Genomic DNA, 23592 nt, shown 5'->3' on the forward strand with positions numbered 1-23592 from the left:
TCAGGTACAGCTTCTTCTCCAGCAAGGAAAACAGTGAGCAGCACAGCAGTGACATCACCAAAGTTCACATTCCATAGAATAGCAGTCAGAGGAAGCGGTGCTTTAGATGATCTCAGCGTTAGGGCTACAGAATGTCACTAGGCACAATGTACAGTACTGCTATTTTTCAGGAGCTGTTCAGACAAGTGGTCCACTTTTGGTGAAAAATTCACCTCTGGATGTTCTATGACTATTGCAAGGATTTGTACAAACTTTGTTGCAGTTTCCTTTCTTTTGCTATTTTGAAGAAATAGCTGTTTGTCTGTGTCTATGTTCAATGTGAATGGAAGAAATTTTAGCTGCTGCACTTGCAGAGGGTTCTAATGAGGAAAATTGCAGGAAAAACTGGATATTTTTCAGGATATCAGGAAAACTGATATTTTTGTTGCAGGGGATGCCCAAAATCTGACTTGTATCTTGGTACAGACTTCTCTCAAGCAGGAAATTACATTGGGGGGGGGGGGTCTATACAATATCTGTGTACAGAATGCTTCCAGGGTGCCATATAGCGTTACATTTTAAAGAAAATGACAGTGGTGTAGATTGAAAAGTAAAGGTCATTTTTATTAAAATTCAAGTATAATTTGACTTGTGTCACATATGTATATGTTATATTATTATTATTATTTATTTTTATTTTTTGCTTTTTTTTTCCTCACGAAAGTGGAGTTACCTTTTAAGAGTCAAAGATAAAGCTGGCATGTGTGGGGCATGAGAGTGAACCTTTTAGGAGTACTGCTTAGGTACAATGAACATTTATTGATGTTCCTTTGAAGATAGCAAATCAGTCAGTTTGGCCAGCAATGTTGTTTACCGGACAGGGTGGCTAAGCTTTGGCCCCAAAATTAGAAAGCAAAAGTTGTCACTGCTTGACCAGAGACTGAAAGTGATAGGGCTGGTTGTAGCCCTGTAAATTATCCCTATTAATATTTTCTCAAGGCTATTGGCTGAATTTTATTGTATTATTTGTATTTCGAGCATCACAAATTTCTGTTATATATAAAGTCTTTAGAGGCCAGTGGCATAAATTTGCTACTGCCAAAGGTTGACACTGTATTTTTCCAAGTACACAAGCCAAACAATTTTACATTTACAGACACCAGGACTGGCAATATACTTTTTTTTAAAGATAGCAGACGCTGGTAATTTCCAAGCATCTAAATTTCTGCCAACACTAAAAACTTGTACCATATAGTGCAATAAAGCTATTTAGGCCACATAATTCTATCATTGGGAATAGTGTTTAATTGAATGACTTTATTTCCAGTCTCCGTTCTGGCATTCTTTCTTTTCTTTGACTTAATCTAGACTACTTGTCACACACAAGGCTCTCGCACCTCTCCTGTTGACATCCCTGACTGACACATTTGAAAGCTGGGACTGCAGTATGCTGAACTGGTTTGTGCATTCTTATAGATCTCCTAAAGTTGCGGCACCCTGCTCATCTGCGGCTCCACCTTGTCTCAGCAGTCAGCTCCAGAGAAGAGGACAGAACTCATTCCCCAGACCCTGCACTTCTCTGTGCAGTCACTAAGAGGCTTGTCTCTGCCCCCACTAATCTCAGCAGTCAGCAGCAGAGGACAGAACTCCTACAGACAATGCATCTCTCTGTGCAGCTGCAGCACCCCCTAATCTCCGCTCCCCCTGGTCTCAGCAGTCAGCAGTTTCTGGCAGCTGACACCAGCCCTCCTCAGGTCCTCCCCCAGACCCTACAGTTCTGCTTTCCTGCTCTCTCCCCAACTTCTTCCCAACATCAGTACAAGGTAAGGGAGGTACACTGTGATTAAAGCGGAGTTCCACCCTCAGAAAGTTTTTTTTAATAAAAATACCCCCGGGACAGTCAGGGCTAGTGCATTCCACAATGGATAGCCTCTCAACTGTCCCAGGTCGCACTTACCTTTTAGAAGAAATACTTACCTTGAAAATGTCTTGTCCAGCGCTGCCATCTCAGGTGTGGGCAGCTGAAGCCAGCGCTTCCTCTTCGGCGTCCTCTTCTGTGTCCTCTTCGTCCCAGAATGCCCTGCACCGGCCCCGCTCGTCATGTCCGGTGCAGGAACGTCATTCCTGCAGAGCTTCTGGGCATGCCCAGAAGCTGTTTAGCAGTGAATGATGCACCGGAACTGACGAGCGGGGCCGGTGCAGGCGCATTGATTCCTGGGAGCGATTACGCTCAGCTCCCAGGAATCAATGCAAGCAGGAAGTGACGGCGCCGGCCACGGCCGAAGAGAGAGGAAGAGGAAGTTAGGTGAGTATATTTTCTTCTACAACAAGGTAAGTAAAGAAAAAAAATCGTGATTATCCATTTATTTTTCAGGTGACAGAGAGCAAGCAGATGTGGAAAAGTGACTTTTAAGGGTGGAACTCCACTTTAAAGAGAGGGAGGGGACCCTTGACCTCTGATGCTGAGGAGGCTCCTGACATCTGATGTAAAGAGGATGGGGTGTACTGGACATCTGCTTTCAATTATTATGAGAATAATACAATTCTATGCCAGTGGAAAAGGAGGGTCGCACACCGCTGGTAACAGAAAAAGTAGATGCAGTACATTTATATAGTCTTACAGATACAACCGGCCCTTTGAGGGAAACCATAATGCTGATGCAGTCTGATATAAATCCGAGTTTGACACCCCTGATCTGGATGATAGTTCATATCTCCATGTTAGTTAGAGAAATTATTATTGTTATGGACGGAGTTTTCAGAAGCCTGCATGTGTGGAGAACACTTTACAGCTTTTGTTTTTTTGAACCTAGAGATGTTCTTTTAAAATGGCCATGAATCTCTAAGCTTCTGAGAACAGTAGCAGATGTAATAATAATTATTCTCAGTGTTATTTCTTAAGAGTATCAAAATGAACTTAGAAATTCCTCAAGATCCCTCCATTAGTGCTGGAGCTGGCTTTCTTCGAAGCCATGAATAGTTTGAGTGGTAATAAAGCCAAATACAGGAGGAATCCGCTGGACTGTACAGACAAAACAGGAAAAAGGTTCAGAGGTCATGACAAGCCGGGTGTAAAGCAGGTTAGGTGAAATACAGATTCCTTCAGGATTCAGGCAGGCAGATGTCGGTAGTGTTCGGAATGTTGTTAACACAATTGTTAGATATTATGTGTTTGATAGCACTAGATCAGCTTCTCTGTTCATAAGCCTGCAGGCCATGTAAGGGCTTTTCTGAATATGTCAGAGATGTAAAGCCACTGATCCCAGAACAGGATGCAAAGAACCAACCTTTACGCTGCAAACACAAGGAGGGCCCTATATCTGAGATCATATGAGTTAAAATGAACTCATTGGAGGTTCACACATTGTACCAGTCTCCTACACTGACCCAGTATGGCCTATTGCAAACCAGTGTGTACAATGTGCTACTTTAATCCTACTACTGCGCTTTCATCCTCAGTCCTTCACCCCAAAGGTGATAACTAGCTGCAATTTAGTGGTTCGTGGACTGCCTTTTGATCACGGTCTACTTCAGAATTGAAATGAATCCACAGTTTCCGTTTTAGGGGCTCGCATGACCCTCTCTTCTAACCTGTTCACTTCAGACCCCCATTGCAGTGGAGCAGTTAGGAGGAATGGTTAAAAGTAAGCACAGTACCTCTCTGTGCTCACACACATAGATGCCATTATATTTATCTGGCCCCACATCTCTGCCCTAATATTTTTTTTAGCAGCGGACTAAATATTTTTAACATATGCAAACATGAATGAGTTAAGCTGCTACAGGTTCTGGGAGCGAGTTTGCTTCTGTGTACCAAGTGAAAGACAATGGTGGCTTTCTCCTCCTAAAGCATCTGCCGTCACCCAACTCTGTTGCTCCTTTCACTTGTAAGTGGGAATAAACTTGAGCTTCATTCGTGCTTTGACTAATTCTGGAGATCCTTGTCCCTCAGCTGTGCTGGATGTGGCCGCAGTCCACACCTGCTTATGTCTAGGTAGAGCTGGGCAGCCCGCGAACGTTGCTGGAAAAAATAACCTGAGTGATCTCTGGAGGATTCATTTTAGAGATTTGTGCAGGAATTTGAAGAGTTCATCTGCATCGGTGTGACGGCAATCTATGATACATGTAAGCGCTCCTTTATATGGTTGAAGCAATCAGCTCATTGTGATTTAAGCTGGCAAAATGCTGAATGCATTTACTTCAGTTTTTGTTTTTTTATACTGTTAGATTAAAATGTCACTCCCTGGCTTTAGACAAATGTCTCTGGGGCTCTTGCAAGTGAGATCTTCGCTGATTTCCCAGCTCCACCCACTTACCAGGTAATTGATAGAGATTCTCACTCTCTCCCAGTGGTGTATTTTGGTTTTGTGCTGCCCTAGGCAAAACTAAAATTGGGCGCCCCCTTCTATGTAAATTTGCTCCACTCCTTCCTTTTAAAAGGATGCGACTCCCTCCAAAATTGAAGGACTACAAGTCCCAGCATGAACCCCTGAGATCTCAAGATAGGGGGGGGAGAGAGGGGGTGGGTGAGGGAGGGAGGGAGGCAGAGAGAGAGGGGGTGGGTGAGGGAGGGAGGGAGAGAGAGAGGGGGGATGAGAGAGAGGGAGAGAGGGGGGATGAGAGAGAGAGCGAGAGAGAGGAGGGCATGAGAGAGAGAGAGAGGGGGGGATGAGAGAGATAGGAGGGGATGAGAGAGAGGGGGGTGAGAGAGAGAGAGGGGGAAAGAGAGAGAAAGAGGGGATGAGAGAGAGGGAGAGGGGGGGATGAGCGAGAGAGGAGGGGATGAGAGAGAGCGAGAGGGCGGGTGAGAGAGAGGAGGGGTCAGAGAGAGAGAGAGAGGGGATGAGAGAGAGAGACAGAGAGAGAGAGGAGGGGATGAGAGAGAGAGAGAGGAGGGTGAGAGAGAGAGAGGGCAGGTGAGAGAGAGGAGGGGTCAGAGAGAGAGAGAGGGGGGGGGGGGTGAGAGAGAGGTGGGAGAGGCGGCTCTAGCAATCGGTGACCAATAGAGTCTCAGATGGAGAAGGGTGCCTTTTTTCCTGCCCCCCTGCAAAGTGCCGCCCTAGGCCTGGGCCTTGTTGGCCTAAGCCAAAATACAGCACTGCTCTCTCCTATGGAATATCTTTTGCTGTACATTACAGGGAATGCATCAATCAAAGAAAAAATTCAGAGTAGCAAGTGAAATTAAACTGCCACCCCGAGCTCAGTCTTCTCTGGAAACCCCAATAAAATAAACTAGAACTGGCAAAGAAAGGTGCAGGTACATGAAAAGGTCAGCTGTGGTGGTGTTTTTGTTAACACGTGACATAACCCACATTAAAGTACATACAGTAATGTAATCCAAATTCTTGAATCTCACTGTCTGTACTAGTCATTTATTGAGCCTTTGCGTACACTTCAGTTTTTAGCTGGTGGATATCTGACAGATAAAACTAAAGCTGGCCAGACTGTAATAGAAGAAATCTTACACATTCCTCCATCCACACTAGAACACAGGTGGATGAATCCCTCCTGGCCAGCTGATTAAATGCAGACGCTGTTTAGTAAACAATTTTACAACCTTCTCCTTTGACAAAAGATGATTAAATTTAGCTGAATGGAGCAGGGCCATGCCATACACTGCTCAGATTTCAGCCAAAGGTTTGGGTGAATTCACGCTAGAACAGATAGCTGCCGGTGTTCTATCAGAAAACCCTACCCCATCAGATTTCTCTACCTACCTCATTTCCGGTGCGGGTTCGTCATGCACCAGCTGTAGGTAGGGAAATCTGATAGAACACACAAAGCGGAGACAGAGCTGTCACCTTCCTGCTCAGCGGGGATCTGTGTATCGATCCCCCGCTGAGCAGCACGGATCCGCCTACGGAGAAAGAAAGAAGCCTTATGGGCCATACACACTATACAATTTTCTGAAGACTTTTTCCTTTAGACTTACCAAAACCACATAATATGCGGTCAAACCTAAACACTTTCAATCTGTATCCAATCAGGCAGGCACTTGCACTACATAGAAAAGGTAAATCTGAAGGAAATCTAACCACATAAGTTGGATAGTGTGTATCCAGCTTAGAATATGTATGGCCAGCTTAACTGACACTTTTGCTGCACACTTTGGTCGTTAGGAAGCTGCAAAATAACAGACCTACTGGCTGAACAACAGTTGAAAATAAAGGAAAACATAGCTTTAAAAAAATAAAACGAATGTATCCGCTACATGTAAAAATTGATAAGCTGCAATATAAAACTTTTTTTTGTTGTTGTTCAATACGCCTTTAGGTTCTACGTTCACATTGACACTTTCTCTGTGTTTGTTAAAATGATTAGTAGTATGTTAATGTACATCTGCATGGAGGGAGTTTTCTCTTCAATTCCCTCTTAATTGGAATCCTTCCTGCAAACAATGTGAATGTTTAACATCACAGCTTGTTCTTCAGTTGTCACACACACAACTACTCTTTCCACTATTCAGGTCCCCTTTTCTGACCCACTTAGTAAACAGTTGAAAAAAGAGACCTATATTCACAGCCTAGGGTTAGAGAAATTACTTTCTGATGTTTGTTTACTCTGACGAGGATTGATAATGCTCCCAAATGGTTTGGTTTGATCAGCACTTTGCAACCAGTCCGATGTTTGTCAGGCCTTCACTACAAATAATGCTTCTACTCAGTGGTGGCATTCCTGTAAGTGGTATGGTCACCATCTGGCCTATGTTTCAGGAGTATGGACTCTGCTCTGTGCAATAAGCAGAGAGTGAGCTGGTCACTCTTTGCACTTTGTGTTTAAATGACAGATGGTGTTGCCACTGATGCTGACACCAATTAGGCCTCATTCACACTTTTGGACTTTATAAATATCTTATGCATAATAGTAGATGTAAACCCAGTCAATAAGAATTTAAAAAGTCATTTTAAAAGTATTTTCCATTCTTACAGATTAATTACAGGTATGGTATATTTTACATTTTACAGTGGACCAATGTACCTATGTATATACCATACCAGGCCAATGCCCCTGGAAGTAGGAAATCACTGAAGTACACTCTGCTAATTCAGTGATCTTCGCTTGCTTCTGGGTCCCATTCTGAGTGAACAGTCTAATGCATTGGGAAAACACGAGGTCGGCCTCTCAGCATGGGTGCCATTAGAAGAACACTTTGGGGTTGATTTACTAAAACCGGAGAGTGCAAAATCTAGTGCAGCTGTGCATGGTAGCCATTCAGATTCTAACTTCAGCTTGTTCAATTAAGCTTTGACAAAAAAACCTGGAAGCTGATTGGTTTATACCGGTATGTAGAGCTGCACCAGATTCTGCTACTTTCTAGTGCAATTTTCCGGTGCAGCTCTGCATAGAAACCAATTTTGTGGTGCAGCTCTGCATAGAAACCAATTTTCCCTATCATTTTGTAAATGAATGCTTAAACACTTGCTGACCAGCCACCGTAGTTTTATGGTGGCAGGTTGGCTCTGTGACGTACCTGTACATCGCTTCGCAGGACCGCTAGCTAGGGCGCACGCCCATTCGCCACAGGGGAAGCTGATTAGTGGGTCCGGCGGCCGCGATTGCAGAGACAGAAGGGCAATCTGCCGTTGTTCTTTCAGTTATGGACACAGGATTCCCGTGTTCCTCCTATTTAGGAACACAGGTCTCTGTGTTCATGCAGCAAGCCCACCCCCCACACAGTTATAAAGCACCCCCTAGGGACACATTTAACCCTTTGATCGCCCCTGGTGGTAACCCCTTCCCTGCCAGTGTCATTAGTACAGTAACAGTGCATATTTTTAGCTCTGATTACTGTAGTAATGTCATTGGTCCCCCCAGAAGTGTCAAAAATGTCAGTTAGGGGTCTGATCTGTCCGCCACAATGTCGCAGTCACGCTTAAAATCGCTAGTAAAAAAAATAAAAATGGCATAAATCTTTCCCCTAGTTTGTAAACGTGATAACTTTTGCGCAAACCAATCAATATACACTTTTTGGGATTTTTTTTATACCAAAAATATGTAGCAGAATACAAATTGGCCTAAAATGAAAAAAAAAAAACGATTTTTACATTTTTTTTTTTATTGGGAATGTTATATAGCAGAAAGTAAAAAATATTGTTTTGTTTTTTTTTTTTCAGAATTGTCGCTCTTTTTCTGTTTATATCGCAAAAAATAACAATGGCACAGGTGATCAAATACCACCAAAAGAAAGGTCTATTTGTGGGGAAAAAAATGACATCAGGGTACAGCTTCGCATGACCGCGCAATTGTTAAAGTAACGCAGTACCACAAAAAATAGCCTGGTCATTAAGAGGGTAAATCCTTCCGGCCCAGAAGTGGTTAAAGTGTTAGTAAATCCACGACCCTGCATTCACTATATCTGATCTCCCACAGTACAAAGAACATGGAAATGCAACCATTTTAGTAAATATAACCTGGTAAATACCTTTTCTCATCAGCAGTATATAGCAGTCTTGTGACTTCTTTCAGTGTCCAGCAGAGCACTCGTTAAAGCTTGTAGGAGAAGTTTTCATTCTCCTCTGACTATCCTATGAGGCTGCATGACCCCTGACCCTCTGTCTGGACAGTGCTGATTGGCCCTTTGCTGATCACATGCACTATCCCCCCCAAAAAAAACTCTCTAGCAATACACACCACACTGAGCTTGTGCAGAGTGCCTCCTAGGGCTCTGTTCTATCAGCAGATGGTTTGAGGACAGTAAAGGAATCGGAGGATCAGAGAAGACAGGATCAAACAGGCTTTTTACACAATGCAGTTAATATAACAAGCATGCTATACTGCATATACAGACGGATTTTACTGTTGTGGATTTGGTAGCACCTTAACAGAGTAGAACACCGGCCACATTTTGATCCAGCTATGGCTGTTCCTGTTTAACAAACGTTGATCTGACCATTGACTTCTGTTGAACAGGTGACTGTTGCAAAACTGGCTTGCAGCCAGTTGGGGATCGCTGATCTGACAGCGGAGGAGTTCCCTCACATGTGTGGATGGGAGAATACGTTTTTTTTTTCTTTCAGCCTACTGAACCATCTATCATATGTGAAACCAGAGCGCTAAAAACCTCCAACACAGGGGATGGGTATGATGAGTCAATTAAAAAAGCAAGGAGAAGGGGGAGGGGGGGGGGAGGGGGAGGGAAAAGGACAAAAGCAAAACACTAAATAAAGCTGATGGAATAAATTTACTGTATTGTATGGGATCGACGTGTAGTCAGAAAGGAGTAGTCCATAAACACTGAGCCGCTCTTCCACAGACCAAGAGGAGATTCTGTTAGAGCAAAAAAACAAAAAGGAGAAGCGCTCTAAGTGTAGACAGTTTAATAATACATAATAATACATAAGAAGCAATGTGTGTAGTAACTCACAAGACATAAGTGAAAGTCAGGCTGTGTAACATCATCAGATCTTTAAAGCATCCTCTGGGGGGAGGGAGGTGGTGATGTCCAATCCAAAGCGCCGTCCGTGGCTGAGTAGATGTTTAATGGGAGGAAATAAAGCCGGCAGCCTCCCGCCTCAGTGTACGATGAGCGGTCAGATGGAAGTGACCGACGGCTGCAAGGTTCCGTGGATGGATGGACGCTCTCCCGTCACCAGGGGTGATGAGTTCAAACAGCAAAGGAACGGCAGGCACGACGCGTTTCTGAGCATGCGCGGGGTCGATGTACCCGGCGCGCTCTTTCCTCAGGTGCTCTTGAGCACCTGAGGAAAGAGCGCGCCGGGTACATCGACCCCGCGCATGCTCAGAAACGCGTCGTGCCTGCCGTTCCTTTGCTGTTTGAACTCATCACCCCTGGTGACGGGAGAGCGTCCATCCATCCACGGAACCTTGCAGCCGTCGGTCACTTCCATCTGACCGCTCATCGTACACTGAGGCGGGAGGCTGCCGGCTTTATTTCCTCCCATTAAACATCTACTCAGCCACGGACGGCGCTTTGGATTGGACATCACCACCTCCCTCCCCCCAGAGGATGCTTTAAAGATCTGATGATGTTACACAGCCTGACTTTCACTTATGTCTTGTGAGTTACTACACACATTGCTTCTTATGTATTATTAAACTGTCTACACTTAGAGCGCTTCTCCTTTTTGTTTTTTTTTACTGAACCATCTATGGTCGTAGCCATCAATAAACTAGAAGTTTAAATTTAGGGTGATACCATGGATCAGCTAATTTACGATTTTTTCAGACAAGCAAAAATGTTTAGCGCTCTCTGAAAAGTGATCTACAGTAAATCACTTTTTAGAGGGCGGTATAGCCGTGGCTGGCAGTTGCTGCGGAGGTGTTACTGCATTCCCTTTTTATTTTTAATTGTCGAATGGCAGTTTTACATTGTGGGACTGTGCCGCAACTGCGAGCCAAGCACTTGGCTTGTGGTTTTGGTGCAGCCCCATTGATCTCAAAGGAGAAGATTGACAGGCGGTGCTACCTGTCAAACTCTGCAGTCTCAGTTAAAAAAGAAAACAGAGGATCACAGGCACAGCATGACTACAGCCCTATCAGGCTGTAATGTTATAGTTCTGGTGGGAGGTCAGGGGATGGTAAAAACCGTGGCCCAGGCACCTGTTCTTACAACCCACCAGATGCCAGTGTGAGAGAGCCCTTAACTCCTTGGCGCCGGCCGCACGCAAATATACAGCCTCTCGGCGCCTGGGTCAAGAAGCCGCATATTTGCATGAATTGTGATCAATAGTGCTGTGCTGAGAGCGCGCGCCCTGTGCGCTCCCGTCACAGTGACCTGCATCTAACCGAAAGCTCTCAATCGCTGCATGCAATTGGGAGTTTTTGGATCACGTGACCGTCGGGACAGCCAATCACGGCGGTCACATGATCTTAAGCCATGCTCCCGGCATCTTAAACCTCTTAAAGAGTCGGGAGGCACGGCCTGAAGAGCTTAAAAGATTGTAATGCAAGTTTTCCTGGCACGCTGGCCTCAGGGAATTCGAACTGATAGTAAGAAACATGCATTTTATACATGAAACACCAAAGAGTAGTAACACCTGAAGAAACTTGTACAACAAGACAGCGATATAGTTTTTCTCTTTGTTGTTTCATGTATGAAATGCATGTTTCTTACTATCAGTTCATAATGCCTGAAGAAGAGGCCAGCGTGCCAGGAAAGTTTGCACTGGGATCTGTTTAGTTAGCTTATCTTTATTTAGGAGATATTGTTATAATGAAGAAAATCAATATATTACTTGGCAGGAAATCGTCTTACATTAACCATTTAGGGAATCCAAATTTTGGCTTTTACAGAAATATGATTGGATTGGCTCTAAGTATACCAGAGTGCTGTAATCTAATCGGTAATCTCACATTAAAGCGGAGTTCCAGCCTCAAAATTAACTTTGCCCCATCCGCTTGCTGTACATTACCTAAAAAGAATTGGATAATGACAATTTTTTTTTTGATTCACTTACCTTGTTTTTGAAGAAAATATACTTACCTTCCTTCCTCTTCCTCCCTCTGCGGCCACGGCCCGCGCTGTTACTTCCTTCTTGCATTGACTCCTGGGAGTCAATGCGCCTGCACCGGACCTGCTCAACGCATCCGGTGTAGACGCGTTATTCCCTGCTGAACAGCTTCTGGGCATGCCCAGAAGCTGTGTTGGGATGACGCGCCTGCCCCGGAAGTGACGAGCAGGGCATTCTAGGACACTGACGTCACCGAAGAGGACGCTCCGGCTTCAGCTGCCCACACCGGAGATGGCAGCGCTGGACAAGACACAAGGTAAGTATTTCTTCTAAAAGGTAAGTGAAACGGGACAGTTCAGAGGCTATCGTTGCTTACATGCACTAGCCCTGACTGTCCTGGGGGCATTTTTATCTAAAAAAAATTTTTGAGGCCGGAACTCCGCTTTAATAGTGGGGTTTTTCAAGAGCTCTGCTGATATTTTTGGAAAGTAGTACAGTTTATTCGTGAAATTTGTGGAATAAAGTACACTTTTTTTGCTACGGAGCAGTGTACCACTGTGATAGACAAGTATCATGGGAAATATTTCTGGCTGGAATATTTCCTCACCAGCGATCAATGACTGCATGTTCCTGTGTACTTGGGACCTGTTTACCCTCACCATCTCAGGTCCACCCAAGGAAGTTTTTGAGTGGAAGGTTTCCTGTTACAGGTGTTCTGTCATTTATCAAACACGACCAAGGAATATGCGGCCCATAACACAAGCTGGCCTGCTCACTTTGATGGATTAATTGCTTTTTCAACTCCTTCTCTGAACGCTCAGTGGAATACTTGTGCACTTTACATGTACATGATAATGTAATGCGTGTAATTTTAGAGTTAGACAGATCACAAGCGGAGCAATGACCGGGCTCATAGATGTGATAAACCAGGCCAAGTTTGGGCTAAGATTTTAAAGAATGGTGATTGTAATTTGTGTTAAGTTTATAATCACAAAACAATACATGTCCCTGTATATATACTCCACCAGCTTTCACATGCTGCACATAAAGACACCAAATTGCAATTTGCCTTTCTAGTCTTCCTGAATTCTGTGCAGGTCATAGTTACATACCTAAGGCCCGTACACACCATACGAAAATCGGAAGTAAAATTCGTCCGACGAACGACCTGACGATTTTCAGATTGTTAGTATGGTGCTTTCGACAGCCGATTACGAATTTTCGGACAACAAAATCTGGATGTGCAGGCTATCAAATTTTTATCGTATGTCAACACAACGTCCGATTTTTGATTAATTAGTACATTTTTCCTCCGAAAAAAAACGTAAGAGCAAGACTAGGCATGCTCAGAAATGAAAGAACCCATACAAAACAATTCAACACGACATCACTTCTGAAGTTGAATTTTGTTGTACGGAAATTTTCGTATGAAAGTAACCTCTTGACTTTCGATATGAGACTAGCATGCAACAAAAATAGGACGCAAGATCGTTCGATAATCTGATCGTGTGTACTAGGCTTTAGTCTGGTTGAAAAAGGACACCAGTCCATCCAGTTCAACTAATAGAAGGGGGGGGGGGGGGATAAATAAAATTATACAATCCTATATATACAATCGCTTACCCACTGCTGATCCAGAAGAAGGCAAAAAAAAACCATAAAGCATGAAACAATTTGCTCCAGCAGGGGGATAAATTCCTTCCTGATCCCCCAAGAGGCAATTGAATGTTCCCCGGATCAACTTTACCTGTAAATATTAGTATTCTGTTCTATTATGTGTATCTAGGCCTTTCTTAACCACTTTTGGACCAAGCCTATTTCCGACACTTGTTGTTTACAAGTTAAATTCAGTATTTTTTTCTAGAAAATTTCTTAGAACCCCCAAAAATTATATATATATTTTTTTAACAGAGACCCTAGAGAATAAAATGGAGATCATTGCAATACTTTGTCACACCGTATTGTGCAGCGGTCTTACAAATGCAATTTTTTGGGGAAGAAATACACTTTTTTGAATAGAAAAAAAATAAGAAAACAGTAAAGTTAGCCCAATTTTATTCTATAATGTTACGCTGAGTAAATTGATACCTAACATGCCATCATTTCAAAATTGCGCACACTTGCGTAATGGAGACAAACCTAAAAATCTCCATAGGAGACGCTTTAAAAATTTCTGCAGGTTTTCAGTTTAGAGTTACAGAGGAGGTCTAGTGCTAGAATTATTACTCTTGCTCTAACGATCGCGGCGATACCTTACATATGTGGGCGCGGCTTGCGTATGCCTTCGTTTCTGTGCGCGAGCTCAGAGGGAAGGGGCACTTTACATTTTTTTTCTTATTTATTTTCCTTTTTATTTTACACTGTCCCTTTAATAACATTTTTTTTTTTTTTTTTTGGATCACTTTTATTCCTATTACAAGGAATGTAAACATCCCTTGTAATATAAATAAGCAGAACAGGTAGTTTTTAATGTGAGATCTGGGGTCACAAAGATCTCAGATCTCACATCTACCCTTAAAAGCAATAAAAAATAAATAAAAAAATAAAGTAATTGTGCCCTCACTCGACTATCTGCCTAGGACCTGAAAGGAACAGATCGCTACCGACGGCTCCGGTAAGCAGAGGAAACATCTGGGAAGCTTTGGGAGGGGGGTTGGCACCACTCCCACTGCCCATAAAGTTATCCCGTGGCAAATCCATGGAAAATACCGGGGTTATGGCAGTTATCTGCCATGTAGCAACGTAAATACACGGTGGGTGGTCCGGAAGTGGTTAAAACCATCTACTGAGCTGGCCAGAACCAGCTCCTGAGGGAGTCTATTCCACATTTTCACAGATCTTACTGTGAAGAAGCCTTTCCGTATTTGGAGATTAAATCTTTTTTCCTCCAGATGTAAAGAGTGTCCTCTGTGATGACCTTAAAGTGAATAACTCAACACCAAGTTCACTATATGGACCCCTTATGTATTTATACATGTTGATCATATCCCCCCCCCCCCCCTTAATCTCCTTCTCAAGAGAGCTTAAATTCAGTTCCTCTAATTGTTCCTCATAGCTGAGCTCCTCCATGTCTCTTATCCGTTTGGTTGCCCGTCTCTGCACTTTCTCCAGTTCCCAGATATCCTTTTTTTGAATTGGTGCCCACAACTGAATTGCATATTCCATATGAGATATTGTAATGATTTGTACAGGGGCAAAATTATATCTCTCTCTCTGGAGTCCATGCCTCTCTATATACATGAAAGGATTTTGCTCACTTTGGAAACCGCAGCTTGGCATTGCATGCTATTATTAATCCTATGATCTACCAGAACACCCAGATCCTTCTCCACCATTGACTCCCCCAGCTGTTCTCCTCCTAGTATATAAGATGCCTGCATGTTTCTAGTTCCTAAGTGCTCATCAGAGTATAGCTGGATGGAGAAAACCAAAATGGCATGCTTTCATTCTGTCATTGAGCAGAAGATTGATTGAGATCACTCATACACATATTACATATGCTTTAATGTGATTGTAAACCTCAGACATGAAGTATGAGCAAAGCATATCCCTCTATAGTGTGTACTTGTCTCAAACCAGAGCACTAAAGCCCCGTACACACGCAGCGATTGTCGGCCGAACGATCGGCCGTCTTTTGTTCGGTGCTGTCCTGTTGGTTGAAATGTGCTCTAGACTGCACACGAATTTTGTCGGCCAACAACAGCCGACTGCAGAAGTGATGTCATGTGATGGTTAACTTTCCGTGTGTTTTTTCTTCTCTGAGCATGCCCAGTATTGCTCATCTGCTGTTTGTCGGCCTAATTCTGTACTGACTGAGGAACAATCGGCCGTTCTGGTGTTGGCCAACAAAAATTTTAAAGCCTGCACACCAGATTCTGTTCGGCCGAAAAGTCGCAGTCGGTTGTCGGAAGCATCATACTAACAAGCCGACAATCGGCCGATCGGACGGTGGCCAAATATTTACGGCCGACAATCGCTACTTGTGTACGGGCCTTAAGTGTAATTTCTGTCTGCTGTTTTGTTCCTTTGCTTTCACCATGAATAATTTCTGACAAGTTTTTCTGACACTAAGAGAAAAAAGGTGACAGGGGAGGGACCTCCAGCTGATTGTCAGCCTCAGCTCTGCTCCTGTGTGCTGTGTGTGTGCGTGTGTGTGGGGGGTGTCACTTCCCTCCCTCCAATCAGCTCTCAGAACTCTCCTCACTGAGCTCTGCAGAGTGTATCGTCAGCTCTCCGACCCCTTTTTTTTGGAACTCTAAGACAAGCTTGATAAATTCAGCACTTTGAATGGATATAGACAAGAGAAGACTGCAGATAAAGTTTCAACTTATGTAAGAGGATTTGTTTGACCTATGTTTATCACTTATGGCCAGTCACTTCACTGGGTATACTGTATGTAAGGATTTACAACCACTTTAATGCGTCAAATGCATGCACACATGTTAGCCATTGTTTTAGTGCTTTTTTTCACAACACAATGAAACATCGACTTTCATTATTAGGGCCTTTTGATGACTGTGGCAGCTCCTGATACTGCATGGTTGTTGACTGCACGGTTGTTGACAGCACACATTAAAAAAAACAATTAAAAGGTTTGAATCCGGGATTACCATACTTTCATATTATTAACACTTAACTTCCTTCCCCAAAGCCTTTTACTCACCTGCACTTTTCCCTGCGGCAGCTAAGCATTTTCTTGGCTGATAGAGGCAATCTATTCTATGTCCCGATGGTGAAAGGCTTCTCTACAGGAATTCTTCCTTGTATATGGAGAAGTAAAGGCCTGTCCAGAAATGTTTGAAGCAGTGGGTTGCGTGGCTTCCAGTGGGTCGCACAGTGGGGATCTGACAAGGAGCATAGACAGGTGAGTAAATGACTTGGGGTGGGGTAAGTAAAAGATTAAGTGTACAAAAGTCTATCTTTGTATTAGCATCTCATGAAAGAGGCAGAGACTACAATAAATTGTTCAAGTGCTTGAACTGTTTCAAGATGGTTTCCTTTTGGTATTTACTATGTGAATGTTTTTTTTAAAGAACATCTGCACCCAGAATATGGGCAATAAATTACTTACATATTCTTAACAATCAAACAAAGGAAACTTCAAAACAAGCCATCCCCAACCTCTCTCTATGCTTGTAATCTGAAGTCATTATTTTTAAACAAACTTAAAGACAACAAAGACTTCGAAGTCAGGTTTTTATCCTTTTTTAGGGTTGGTTCGCACTAGCAGCTGAGGGGCGGTAAAACCCACCGTTGAGCCAAATTTTTACTGTCCCCCAAAGGCTCCCTTTTTAGCTGCAGAGGCTGGGACTGTACACATGAAGTCATTATACCCCCACCAATTTCAATGGGCATAGCACCCACTGAATGTGACACATGATTGTGGCGCACTAGTGGAGGGTTTCGAAGGGTTAAAGCGGACAGTGAGGAGGTGATAAAACGCCTTCTTATGACCCGTCATAGGTTCTCTGAAGAGTGATACATATGTAACCTATTAAGTTTAATGGGACCATGCCGCAACCCTATGCAATATAAGGGTTTAAATAAGGTACTGAGGTGGTTGACATATTGCCTCTCAGCTACCTGTCAGCCGCCCTCTAGACGGCACACAACTGCAGATTGCTTTTCAGAGGGTGGCAAGGCATGCAGCTAATGTAAATGAGCTAAAACAGCTTAGAAACACCTACTTTGTGTCAACATTAGAAATCTTGCAGACTGTCAAGATTCTGCTGCAGTAGAAAGTAATAGAAAAAACCCCTCAGATTTCTATGCCTCTTGTGAATTTTGCTGATGAATTATTCCACAATGCCTATACCTACAAAGGTGTATGAGGGCTTCTTTTAAAGTGAGGCGCAAGTTCACTTTAAGGGAACATTTTCTGTAGTTAAAGTGCACAAATGTACAACTCAACAGTGGCTAAATCACTGACATTGAAGTGCCACTCTTTCTAACCAAAGTCGATCCCTTGCTTGCTACAATGTTGCAAAATCTCGACTGCTATCAGCAGAGTGACAGTATGGGACAAGTTTAGGTGAGTCTTAGGGATTCCAGAACTGGTGAGTTGTCTCTAGTGACAGGTCCTAGCAAACCGGTGAGGACAGACTGATAAAAGCTGTTTTTGTGGCTACCAGTATATGTTCTGTATGTAAGGTTTTTTTTTTAATTCCCACTTGTTTGCCCTACATCTAAAGTAATAAGGTTGGAGCATTGGAAAGTTAATGCATTTCCCATTCCCAACTGATTTCTGGTGTGGGTGGGAGGTGAATACAAACAACTAAGTTCCACTCTCCATCCCTCCAAATTTAAAATGGTTTTAAATTATATATTTTTAAAAAATAATAAACATGGTATACTTACCCCTGATCTGTTAAATGGTATTGCACAGAGCGGATCCAAACCTCTTCTTCTGGGTTCCCCCACCAATGCACTCTGCTCCTGCTCTTCTCTGTGCGCCCCCATACGGCACCACTTCCCATGACGCACCTGCGGGCTTACGCCCATTCTGCGCTTTGTGTGCCCCGCCGCTCCCTCCTAATAAGATTTGATTGACAGCAGCAGGGGCCAATGACTCCCTCTGCTGCCTGTGTGTCCGGTGAGGAGAGAGAGAGGAAAGAGCTAAAGATGGGCACAGCACTGGATCGCAATAGGACGCAGGTAAGTTTATAGGGAAGTGAGGGGGTGATACAACTACTAAAACATTTTTTTTTTTTTTTTACCTTAAAGCAGGGAATGCATTAAGGTAAAAAACGTCTAGCCTTAAAGCGGAGCTCCAGCCTTAAAGGGAAGCTGCGCTTGCTTGCTCCCCCCCCCCTCTGCTGCCACATTTGGCACTATTCGGGGGGGGGAGCAGGTACCTATTTTTGACAGGTACTCTCGTCGCCACTTCGGACAAAAGATCTCCAAGGTAGCCAAGGCACTCCGCGGTGCTGGATAGCGTGCTAATGTCAGCACGAATCTGTAGATTCGTGCCGACACTAGCACACTATCCAGCACCGTGGAGTGCCTTGGCTACCTTTGGAGATCTTTTGTCCGATCATGTTTACATGTGTGCTATCTACAATTGTTTGTGAGTATATTGTATATTATTTTGGATTTTAATAAACCTTTTTAGTGGTAATGCACAAGGTCGGTGTGCCCCTCTCTTGTTGTTGTTTTTTTAGTGTTTTTGGATAACCTTGGTCCTAAGGGGGGCAGCAAGACCACAAGTGATGCCAGCAAAGACCATTGAACATTAATCTTTCCCTCATTACACACCACTTGAGCACAGGAGAGTTTTTAACTCATACCCACTTCCGGGAGACCCCCGGACATTCGACCCCCATCCTCCTTTCCCCGCCATCGGGCCATCAGAAAGCGCAGCACGCTTCGTACATGGGCTGTAGGGACCTGACTGTGAAGCCGCTAGGCTTTGCTGCCGGTTTCCCTTACAAGGAATGGCAGCGGCAGCACCTGGGGGCTGATGGAAAAATCAGTTGGGTTGTCGACATCGCAGGATCCCTGAACGGGTAAGTGTACTAATATTAAAATAATTGTTTGGTGGGGGCTGGAGCTCCGCTTTAATAAGAACTTTTGTTACACTAGTTTCTGCCTGATGTGTTCACTGGAGCAGATTTATTTCAAAGCGGAGATAACTCCACAGACGCCAGTGTTGTTTCACTTTGTTGTCACATCAGATGATGTATTCTATAATTGCCTTTTCAGGGTTGCATTCTGCATTACTTTTTGACCAAGGCTGTAAGTGTTTTGCTGGATGTTGAATTGCTCACAGAAATATTCCCATTCAATGTTGATCAAGTTAATCCATATCACACTAGAAAGTCAGCTTTTTTCCCTAGATTTGTTTGGCACAGGTGTCTTTGTAGCTGTGATTTCTATTTTTACTGTTCCTCTTCTGTCGAGAAGCAGCTGAGCGGAAATCTGATTCATCCAGCTGCAGTGTTACATGTGCCATGCAGATGGCGGTATTGTCTTCTGACTGCAATCTGCATTGATCATCACAAGCCATTTACTGAGGTAGCTGTGTTAACTTTGCCTACCTACACACTGGTGATGCCCATAGCTCTGGTCTCTTGTGACAGCATGCCTCATGATCAAAGGACCCCTGTTGTTGTTTCTCCTGTGGGAGAATAACCAGGCTCTTCATCCTTCACCTGTCTCTCAGATGTGAGACAAACACATGGGAGGAATCTCTTTTTGCATTTAGTGACCAGAGGCAGAAGGGACATATCTCAACTAGCTCATGTGAGAGCTCACTCTCCATCAATCTTCCCCTACTTCCAGCTGCTGGGAATGAACACACGAAGAGGCGTGTTCCAGCTTGACCAGGGCAGCGAGTTTATTATGACACATATTTGGATGTTCTATTGTCCGAGCAACTCTACATTTGTGCACTCAACTTTATTATAGAAAGGGGTTGTTTTTTTTACTTGCCTGGTAAATTAAAGTAGCGCTCTAATCAGACTTAAAAAAATGAAGATTAGGAATAAATTTCATGTTGTGTACTTTTTCTGGTTTTGACTGTGAACTGCAGTGGTGTCTTTGCTAACGGTTTTAATATTCAATCTCCACAGCTGAGTACAAAGATCTAAATCTGGCCATAGATGATTCAATTTTTGTTTGTTTTTTATCAGCCTGATATCTTCCCTCACCTTTGTTTTTTATTCTTCTTTACTATATTTCCTCATATTTTTATCATATCTTTATGTATGCCTTTAAAAAACAAAAAAATGGAAAAAACAATGCTCCCTCGGTTAGCATGGCCATTGATAATTCAGTAATGGATTAGGCATTGTAATTTGCACTTCAATTCACTCGTAATGTTCCTTTATTATTAGTATTATTATTTGTTATGGTTTTCTTTTTTTGTACCTGTTTGTACTTTTGTATCTGTATTCTTATTTGAAATGGCAATACACAGTCATTTAAAAAAAAAAGGATCAAAAAGAATCAAATGGATTGTTCCATCTATACAAGCAAGGTGTATGGAGGAATCCTCTCAGCTGGGATATTGTATTCTGACAACGATCTGTTGACAAATGTTTTCCAAAATTTTGACCATACATGGAAATTCGGCTTGTCCCTGCTGAACTTGATCAGATTCAGATTCAATCCATCTACGGCCAGCTTAATTGTGGATGAGGGAGAGGTTATTGCTGGATACAGTAGGTGACGTCCAGTGAAAATTGATGACAAATTAACATCCAGATCGAAGACCCACATGTCTCTACATTTTCTATCAGATTAAGGCCGGGTTCAAAGACATGGAAGTCGGTCCGACTTTGCCCTACGACTTCATGTCCAACTTCCATGTGACTTCAATGAACGGGATCCGACTTTAATCCGACAATCCCATGCCCTTTAAATCTGGTATGAATTTTGAAGGGGGGAACCCCACGCCCAAATAAAAAAAAAAAACGACCCCCCAAAGTTCATACCAGACCCTCAATGGAGCATGCAGCCTTGCAGGTCAGGAAAGGGGGGGGGAGATGAGTGGGTGCTTTTGGGCAGGGGGGGTCTCTGTGCCCCCAAAGCCCCTTGTGCCCATATTGATGGAGACAAGAGCCTCTTTCTGACAACACTGGGTTGAGGTTGTGGGGGTCTGCAGGGGGCTTATCGGAATCTAGAGGCCCGTTAACAAGCACCCTCCCCCCCACCACGTGAATGAGTATGGGGTACATTGTACCCCTACCCGTTCACCCCCAAAAAAAGCAGTGTAATTAAAAACAAGAGACAGGTTCTGAAAAGTCCTTTATTTAAAACGAAGAATTTCCCCCATCCTACAATATTTCTTCTTCCTCCAGTTCTCCCTCTCCTGCTGATGTCTTCTTCCTCCTGTTCTTCTGTCGGTTCTTCTCCCTCCGGTGCTGATGTCTTCTTCCTCTGGTTCTCCCGATGCTAGCTCCCGCAGTTCTGCCAGCTCTGCTCTCTGCTGGTACTTATATAGCAATGGGGCGTGGCCACCTGGTGATGTCACCTGGAGACCCCACCCTTTTATGACTTCACCACCTGGGGCATGATGGGGCAGTGATGTCACAAAGGGGCAGGGTCTCTGAATTACTTCATTGGATTGCCACGCCCCATGGCTATGTAAGAACCCGGCAGAGAACAGAGCTAGCGTTGGGAGAAGACATCAGCAGCAAAGGGAGAAGAACCAGAGGAAGAAGACATCAGCAGCGGAGGGAGAAGAACCAGAGGAAGAAGACATCAGCAGCAGAGGGAGAAGAACCGGAGAAGGAAGACACGTTGGAGCTACAATGGAGAACATTCTTAATTTTTAATAAAGGACTTGTCAAAAACAGTTTCTTGTTTTTATATACACCGCTTTTTTTTGGGAGGTGAAAGGGTAGGGGTACAATGTACCCCATACTCATTCACATGGAGGGCACCTGGATCTGGGGGCGTCCTTGTTAAGGGGCTTATCCAAATTCCAATAAGCCCCCTGCCTGCACACCCCAACATCCACCACCCTGGGTTGTCAGGAAGAGGCCCTTGTCCCCACTGGCCAAAAGCACCTCACCTCGCCCCCCCTCCTCCCCCCTTTTCTGACTTGCTTGGATAAGGTCTAGTATGGATTTTAGGGGGACCCCATGCCATTTTTTTTTGTTTTTGCTTTTCATTTTGGCTTGGGTCCCCCTCAAGATCCATACTAGACTCAAAGGGCCTGGTATGGAATGAAGGGGGGGTGGGGGGGGGGCATTTTTTTAATTTTGGTGTGGGGTTCCAATTCAAGATCACCAGAGCACAATTCGCATGCCACAAGTCGAATCAGTAAGGATGATGATCCGACTTTAATTAAATTAAATGGGCTGAAAATGAACCAAAGACGGACCAAAGTAATGTAGGAACCTTTTCAAAGTCGGAGCAGTTAAGACAGCTCTCATAGGGAACCATTGATTTATACACGTCATGGGACATGTGCTCTCAAAGTCGGAGCATATGTCACACCAGTGTGAACCGGGCCTAGTGGGCGAATAGCTATTTAGTTTACAGAGTGTCTAGGGAATTCAATAAAGTATTTATAACACTTTTCTTGCAGTAAGTTCCTTAAAAGCTACCTACACCTAATTCAGGCAAGCATTTTGGTAACAGTACTGACATGTGCAACAAATGCAGGTGGTTTTTACTATTGCTCCTTTAAGAACCCGTTACTATGGTAACAACAGAATCAAAAATGATTACTGACAGTTTGCAGATTAGGAAACTGGTGATTATTAAGATCAACAGAGAGACACCAGTGCTTAGAGTGGGGATTCTTTCTTGGGAAGCTGTCATGAATGTAAAAATTTCCCACATGTGGGTCACGGTTGCTAGGACACCAGCGTTGCAGCAACCAGTGACACATTCCCCAGAACTGCAGTTGAAGGGCTATAAAAGCAGGCGGTTGAGCCTCATCTTTACACCCCCCCCTCCTTAAGTTGCAAAGGTGGCTGGACAGGGTTGTATGCATCCCGCAGCCATAATTCTTACAAATTATACCCCTGGTACTGTTAAGTGAATGGGGCTGTGCTGCAACTGTGGGCAAGCACATAATTGTGGCATGGTGGTGAAGGCTTTTAGGGGTTTAACAGGCAGTAAGGGGGTTATATTTTGCCTCCACACAACTTGTCAATAGGAATGAGCCCTTACTTAGCTGCTGGCTAGAAGGTTTCCAAGCTGAAAGTCGAATGTAAACAAAGGGGCTACATCTACAAATCTCTCAATGAATTCCCCCTATTGTGTTTCCTCTGAAGTTCTCTCCATCCTCATTCACGCAAGCCTTCTGTGTTTGTTTAAATGCAGAAGTTGATGTGGGAAGTATAAATCAACTGCACAAACGTTATACTTTCAAGATCGAGTACTCCTGTCTTTAAATGTACTTGTGTTTATATGTGTTTATGTTCAGATATTAAGGCTTGATAAAGCAACTGCCTAACGCACTTTTATGCACAATGCAATGTTCTGTAAATGCATATAAATACCTCCCCTCTGAATCCTTACTGGTTATTGATTATTTGCTTGCAGTTGACACAGCTATTTTTATAGGCAGACGAAGCCATGCGAGTTCACAGACTATTCACATTACTCAGGTATGAGTCATCTGATGCCTCCATGACAACTTTATTTCATAATAAAAATAGGTAGCTTTTTTTTCGTACCCATGTGTTTTGTCTAATGCCTTGGTCACAATGGTGAATCTTGCTTCAGGGTATGTACAATTTCATGA

General features: G+C 43.6%; 1 protein-coding gene across 1 annotated transcript in view; it reads right to left on the reverse strand.

The window, feature by feature from the left end:
- ZNF469 (zinc finger protein 469) overlaps window positions 1-23592 on the reverse strand; it is a 623268-nt gene that overhangs the window by 165585 nt on the left and 434091 nt on the right. The window lies entirely within an intron of this gene.

Source organism: Pelophylax lessonae (assembly GCF_965119305.1).
Source record: "Pelophylax lessonae genome assembly, chromosome: 10".
Classification (NCBI taxonomy): Eukaryota; Metazoa; Chordata; class Amphibia; order Anura; family Ranidae; genus Pelophylax; species Pelophylax lessonae.